The sequence below is a fragment of the Procambarus clarkii genome, chromosome 23 (genome assembly GCF_040958095.1).
Source record: "Procambarus clarkii isolate CNS0578487 chromosome 23, FALCON_Pclarkii_2.0, whole genome shotgun sequence".
Lineage (NCBI taxonomy): Eukaryota > Metazoa > Arthropoda > Malacostraca > Decapoda > Cambaridae > Procambarus > Procambarus clarkii.
The window spans coordinates 38,393,240-38,401,039 of NC_091172.1; positions in this window are offsets into that span (position 1 = coordinate 38,393,240).

Genomic DNA, 7,800 nt, shown 5'->3' on the forward strand with positions numbered 1-7,800 from the left:
CTGGTTGTCGGAAAATCCGACACCATTTAATAATATACAGACAGATAATAATTGCTGCTGTATTACCAACAAGTTACCCATAGAAAACGTAACTTGTAGTGGAATTACCGTCTAAAGAAAACGGGATATCATCACCACATACTATTATAAATCACCACCTATTATAGTGGGAATTATTCTTAAATACATTAGTCTTTGGACTTTACCATCATAAAACATCTCATATAAATTAACTTAATTATCAATATTAAAGTAGAGTAAATGTGACCCTTCTATCACTTTCTGACATCTGGACAATGTAAGCTAGGCGTCAGGGTGAGGAAAGGGGGCAGCCATTGCTTATACTAGACCAGAGGCACACGGGAGCAAATACAGCTCCTGTTAATTTTACTTGGACGTAGTGTTATGGAAACCAAAGGTGTACCATTATCAACACGCTGTCAACAAATCAAGTTAAGTGTTCTTTCCGAAACCCATTATCTATCATTAGTGGCCATTAATGTCATTGGGTAGGGTGGACCGGTTAGAGCACGTGGTAGCCTCAAACTAAAGGTAATTAAGCCAGGTCTTCATTGTTCCATGTACAGTATTTTCTCTGATATAGCTTGTCATATATAGGAATCTGGCTTTACAGCTAGCGCCCTTTTAACAGGTCAAGACGAGGAAGCAAGGCTTTGTGCATCAGTTGCCAGGGTGATGGAAGCTACCTCAAAGAGGGAAAATGTGGTCTACACCCTAGTTATACCTGGTGGACTAACCTGCTGTACTATAAGATAAGGAACCTCTTCAATGTATGTAGTCTATTACTGTAGTTTGATTGGCTGCATATATATAAATTTAATAAACCCCCCTAATGTGTAGAGGATCGATTTGTGAGATTATGAGATTATTGCAGAAATACAGTCCACTTATCATTATACAAATTGCTATCGAAGTATATAAATTAACGTAAATATAAATTCATATAAATTAAATAAATATATATCTCACAGGTTGGTTCCCACATTATTTGGTCCTTCGAAACCGAATTATTTGGACCTTCAGAACCGGAATATTCGGTCCTTTGAACCCACATTTGGTCATCTTAGTACCGGATGAACCAGTTAACCAGTGGATTCATTAAATAAACTAGTGCAGTGTGATTTAAACAAAGCCAGCAGTCAAAGACGGCAGCGTAGCCTCGAGGGAGCTCAGGAGCCCCTCTCAGTTCAGTTCAGCCTCATCAGCGGTTTCATGCACACCAACAGATATTTGATGGCGTGTTATTTCGTGAAATGACAGCGCTAATATAGAAGCCAGCCAAATTAGTGACTGTGTCTTCGCGATATTGTTCACGGATTTCGTGGTGTTAAATTTCGCTAGAGATTATCCACGAATTTTGTGGACTTTATTTCGCGAGATCACTAATAATATTTAATACTTCTAGATAATATTAGAAGTTTCATAGAGGCTAATTAAGAGGCTATTATCAATAATTGTGTATATTATTTCTCCAAAATAGAGAATTATTTAATATAAATTGCACTAGTGATCACAGTATAATATTTACTAATTGCCAACCCACAACAGGGTAGGATATTAACACTGACTAGTTGAACTATTATCGTTCATCCTAGTCCCATTATTACCATAGTCAGTTGTACTATATTGAACAACCTAACACCATTAATGAATGGTCCAGACCCTATTTTGGGTGTAATTTTTATCAACTCGAGTTGAGTTGTGTATATATAATAATTTACTTATGATCATTTCACCTTTGAGTGATTAATTAGTGTCTCTACCATCCTAGGGTGATATAGAAGAGCTAACCTAAAGGTACTTCCAGTGACACTGGTTTATCACTCAAATCATTAGTGTGTATGATTGTATATATATAATGTGTATTAATTTTAAGTGCTAACCTCTAGTAGAGGTAGGATTATTGCCTAGTGAGTGCAGAATTTGACCCTAGGCTACCATCAGTGCTTGTTCAGTATTATGAGCAGCCCAAGTACAAGTCACCATGACTAATCCACAGAAAGCAAAGCGTGCTTTAATATCAAACAAACGTCAACAAACAAAGAGTGTCCAATCGGCAAAGTCTAAAGGTAATACGACTTTGCCTACTGCCCAAATTACCATCCTGAATAAGAGGGCCAAGGTCCATACCCGTGGGTTGTTTGACCAAGGGTCCCAGAGAACATATGTCACTAAAAAGCTGGCAGATGAATTACAATTAAGGCCTGTAGCCCAGATGTCATTCAACATCTCAGGGTTTGCAACAGATGCAGGACCTCAAGTCTACCAGGTGGTACAACCATCAGTACGCTTAGGCAGGTACGTCTGTCGAGTACAAGCCATTGTGGTGGACAAAATACCAGTAGACCTACAAGTTCAAGGTCTGAGAGCAACAGCCAAATTCCTGAGAAATAGAGGAATAAAATTGGCAGATAATATTAAGTCTGATCACCTCACCGACTTCGGTCTCCTTGTTGGGACAGACTATTGCCATCGATTCAACGGTAGCCCTACTAAATATCAGGGCATAACCATGTTAAACTCTGCAGGAGGTAAATTACTCTCAGGCCCAGTATCAAGCCTGAGGAGACCTATGCCTGCAGATAAACAATACTAGTAGAAATCTAAATTTGTCAGCTGATTATATTTCTCCAATAGCATTATACTAAGGAGATTACAGCTGACTATAGTAACAGAGGTTGATGTTTGTATCATCATTTAAAGCTGAAGATGAGTTCATGAGGCCTCAATGGCAAATCAGTGAACAGTAGCCTAAAACAGCTACAAGTCACTACGTCCAATGTCACTGAACCCACTGCAGTCTCAGAACCATACTTTACTTTAATGATGAGCTATTCAATCTTCTGAATCAATTAACTAAATTAAACCCCAATAAATTTGATGACTGATTTGATACATTTATTATTTAATCAAGATGTATTCCATGGGCCTCAGTGTTTATATATCAGTGACCAGTTACCTGAAGAAACTTCAAGTTATATCTAATGTCACTGATCTCACTGCAGTCCCTGAATCATACTTGACTGTAGTACTTGATCACATTCAGTCTTCTGGGTTAAATAATATGTAATAAGGCTTGAATATTAGCCTTTCAAGAGTTGACAGGCAAATGAAATCGCATTAGACTTCTAACCTCTGCAACTCTAGTACGGGACATCCGTCCTGTACGAACAGACGCACAAATGTGTGATTACTAACTACTAACATCAAATTAATCTAATAATTCGAAGGAGGAGTATCGGTGTTCATCTGTTCTAATTAGGACTTCGACCCGTGAGCAGCCCCTGGGGAATTATGTCGGAAAATCCGACACCATTTAATAATATACAGACAGATAATAATTGCTGCTGTATTACCAACAAGTTACCCATAGAAAACGTAACTTGTAGTGGAATTACCGTCTAAAGAAAACGGGATATCATCACCACATACTATTATAAATCACCACCTATTATGGTGGGAATTATTCTTAAATACATTAGTCTTTGGACTTTACCATCATAAAACATCTCATATAAATTAACTTAATTATCAATATTAAAGTAGAGTAAATGTGACCCTTCTATCACTTTCTGACATCTGGACAATGTAAGCTAGGCGTCAGGGTGAGGAAAGGGGGCAGCCATTGTTTATACTAGACCAGAGGCACACGGGAGCAAATACGGCTCCTGTTAATTTTACTTGGACGTAGTGTTATGGAAACCAAAGGTGTACCATTATCAACACGCTGTCAACAAATCAAATTAAGTGTTCTTTCCGAAACCCATTATCTATCATTAGTGGCCATTAATGTCATTGGGTAGGGTGAGCCGGTTAGAGCACGTGGTAGCCTCAAACTAAGGGTAATTAAGCCAGGTCTTCATTGTTCCATGTACAGTATTTTCTCTGATATAGCTTGTCATATATAGGAATCTGGCTTTACAGCTAGCGCCCTTTTGACAGGTCAAGACGAGGAAGCAAGGCTTTGTGCATCAGTTGCCAGGGTGATGGAAGCTACCTCAAAGAGGGAAAATGTGGTCTACACCCTAGTTATACCTGGTGGACTAACCTGCTGTACTATAAGATAAGGAACCTCTTCAATGTATGTAGTCTATTACTGTAGTTTGATTGGCTGCATATATATAAATTTAATAAACCCCCCTAATGTGTAGAGGATCGATTTGTGAGATTATGAGATTATTGCAGAAATACAGTCCACTTATCATTATACAAATTGCTATCGAAGTATATAAATTAACGTAAATATAAATTCATATAAATTAAATAAATATAAATCTCACAGGTTGGTTCCCACATTATTTGGTCCTTCGAAACCGAATTATTTGGACCTTCAGAACCGGAATATTCGGTCCTTTGAACCCACATTTGGTCATCTTAGTACCGGATGAACCAGTTAACCAGTGGATTCATTAAATAAACTAGTGCAGTGTGATTTAAACAAAGCCAGCAGTCAAAGACGGCAGCGTAGCCTCGAGGGAGCTCAGGAGCCCCTCTCAGTTCAGTTCAGCCTCATCAGCGGTTTCATGCACACCAACAGATATTTGGTGGCGTGTTATTTCGTGAAATGACAGCGCTAATATAGAAGCCAGCCAAATTAGTGACTGTCTTCACGATATTGTTCACGGATCTCGTGGTGTTAAATTTCGCTAGAGATTATCCACGAATTTTGTGGACTTTATTTCGCGAGGTCACTAATAATATTTAATACTTCTAGATAATATTAGAAGTTTCATAGAGGCTAATTAAGAGGCTATTATCAATAATTGTGTATATTATTTCTCCAAAATAGAGAATTATTTAATATAAATTGCACTAGTGATCACAGTATAATATTTACTAATTGCCAACCCACAACAGGGTAGGATATTAACACTGACTAGTTGAACTATTATCGTTCATCCTAGTCCCATTATTACCATAGTCAGTTGTACTATATTGAACAACCTAACACCATTAATGAATGGTCCAGACCCTATTTTGGGTGTAATTTTTATCAACTCGAGTTGAGTTGTGTATATATAATAATTTACTTATGATCATTTCACCTTTGAGTGATTAATTAGTGTCTCTACCATCCTAGGGTGATATAGAAGAGCTAACCTAAAGGTACTTCCAGTGACACTGGTTTATCACTCAAATCATTAGTGTGTATGATTGTATATATATAATGTGTATTAATTTTAAGTGCTAACCTCAAGTAGAGGTAGGATTATTGCCTAGTGGGTGCAGAATTTGACCCTAGGCTACCATCAGTGCTTGTTCAGTATTATGAGCAGCCCAAGTACAAGTCACCATGACTAATCCACAGAAAGCAAAGCGTGCTTTAATATCAAGCAAACGTCAACAAACAAAGAGTGTCCAATCGGCAAAGTCTAAAGGTAATACGACTTTGCCTACTGCCCAAATTACCATCCTGAATAAGAGGGCCAAGGTCCATACCCGTGGGTTGTTTGACCAAGGGTCCCAGAGAACATATGTCACTAAAAAGCTGGCAGATGAATTACAATTAAGGCCTGTAGCCTAGATGTCATTCAACATCTCAGGGTTTGCAACAGATGCAGGACCTCAAGTCTACCAGGTGGTACAACCATCAGTACGCTTAGGCAGGTACGTCTGTCGAGTACAAGCCATTGTGGTGGACAAAATACCAGTAGACCTACAAGTTCAAGGTCTGAGAGCAACAGCCAAATTCCTGAGAAATAGAGGAATAAAATTGGCAGATAATATTAAGTCTGATCACCTCACCGACTTCGGTCTCCTTGTTGGGACAGACTATTGCCATCGATTCAACGGTAGCCCTACTAAATATCAGGGCATAACCATGTTAAACTCTGCAGGAGGTAAATTACTCTCAGGCCCAGTATCAAGCCTGAGGAGACCTATGCCTGCAGATAAACAATACTAGTAGAAATCTAAATTTGTCAGCTGATTATATTTCTCCAATAGCATTATACTAAGGAGATTACAGCTGACTATAGTAACAGAGGTTGATGTTAGTATCATTATTTAAAGCTGAAGATGAGTTCATGAGGCCTCAATGGCAAATCAGTGAACAGTAGCCTAAAACAGCTACAAGTCACTACGACCAATGTCACTGAACCCACTGCAGTCTCAGAACCATACTTTACTTTAATGATGAGCTATTCAATCTTCTGAATCAATTAACTAAATTAAACCCCAATAAATCTGATGACTGATTTGATACATTTATTATTTAATCAAGATGTATTCCATGGGCCTCAGTGTTTATATATCAGTGACCAGTTACCTGAAGAAACTTCAAGTTATATCTAATGTCACTGATCTCACTGCAGTCCCTGAATCATACTTGACTGTAGTACTTGATCACATTCAGTCTTCTGGGTTAAATAATATGTAATAAGGCTTGAATATTAGCCTTTCAAGAGTTGACAGGCAAATGAAATCGCATTAGACTTCTAACCTCTGCAACTCTAGTACGGGACATCCGTCCTGTACGAACAGACGCACAAATGTGTGACTACTAACTACTAACATCAAATTAATCTAATAATTCGAAGGAGGAGTATCGGTGTTCATCTGTTCTAATTAGGACTTCGACCCGTGAGCAGCCCCTGGGGAATTATGTCGGAAAATCCGACACCATTTAATAATATACAGACAGATAATAATTGCTGCTGTATTACCAACAAGTTACCCATAGAAAACGTAACTTGTAGTGGAATTACCGTCTAAAGAAAATGGGATATCATCACCACATACTATTATAAATCACCACCTATTATGGTGGGAATTATTCTTAAATACATTAGTCTTTGGACTTTACCATCATAAAACATCTCATATAAATTAACTTAATTATCAATATTAAAGTAGAGTAAATGTGACCCTTCTATCACTTTCTGACATCTGGACAATGTAAGCTAGGCATCAGGGTGAGGAAAGGGGGCAGCCATTGTTTATACTAGACCAGAGGCACACGGGAGCAAATACGGCTCCTGTTAATTTTACTTGGACGTAGTGTTATGGAAACCAAAGGTGTACCATTATCAACACGCTGTCAACAAATCAAGTTAAGTGTTCTTTCCGAAACCCATTATCTATCATTAGTGGCCATTAATGTCATTGGGTAGGGTGAGCCGGTTAGAGCACGTGGTAGCCTCAAACTAAAGGTAATTAAGCCAGGTCTTCATTGTTCCATGTACAGTATTTTCTCTGATATAGCTTGTCATATATAGGAATCTGGCTTTACAGCTAGCGCCCTTTTGACAGGTCAAGACGAGGAAGCAAGGCTTTGTGCATCAGTTACCAGGGTGATGGAAGCTACCTCAAAGAGGGAAAATGTGGTCTACACCCTAGTTATACCTGGTGGACTAACCTGCTGTACTATAAGATAAGGAACCTCTTCAATGTATGTAGTCTATTACTGTAGTTTGATTGGCTGCATATATATAAATTTAATAAACCCCCCTAATGTGTAGAGGATCGATTTGTGAGATTATGAGATTATTGCAGAAATACAGTCCACTTATCATTATACAAATTGCTATCGAAGTATATAAATTAACATAAATATAAATTCATATAAATTAAATAAATATAAATCTCACAGGTCGGTTCCCACACTGGTGTTACTGTGTGCACTGGTGTTACTGTGTGCACTGGTGTCACTGTGTGCACTGGTGTTACTTTGTGCACTGGTGTTACTGTGTGCACTGGTGTTACTGTGTGCACTGGTGTTACTGTGTGCACTGGTGTTACTGTGTGTACTGGTGTTACTGTGTGCACTGGTGTTACTGT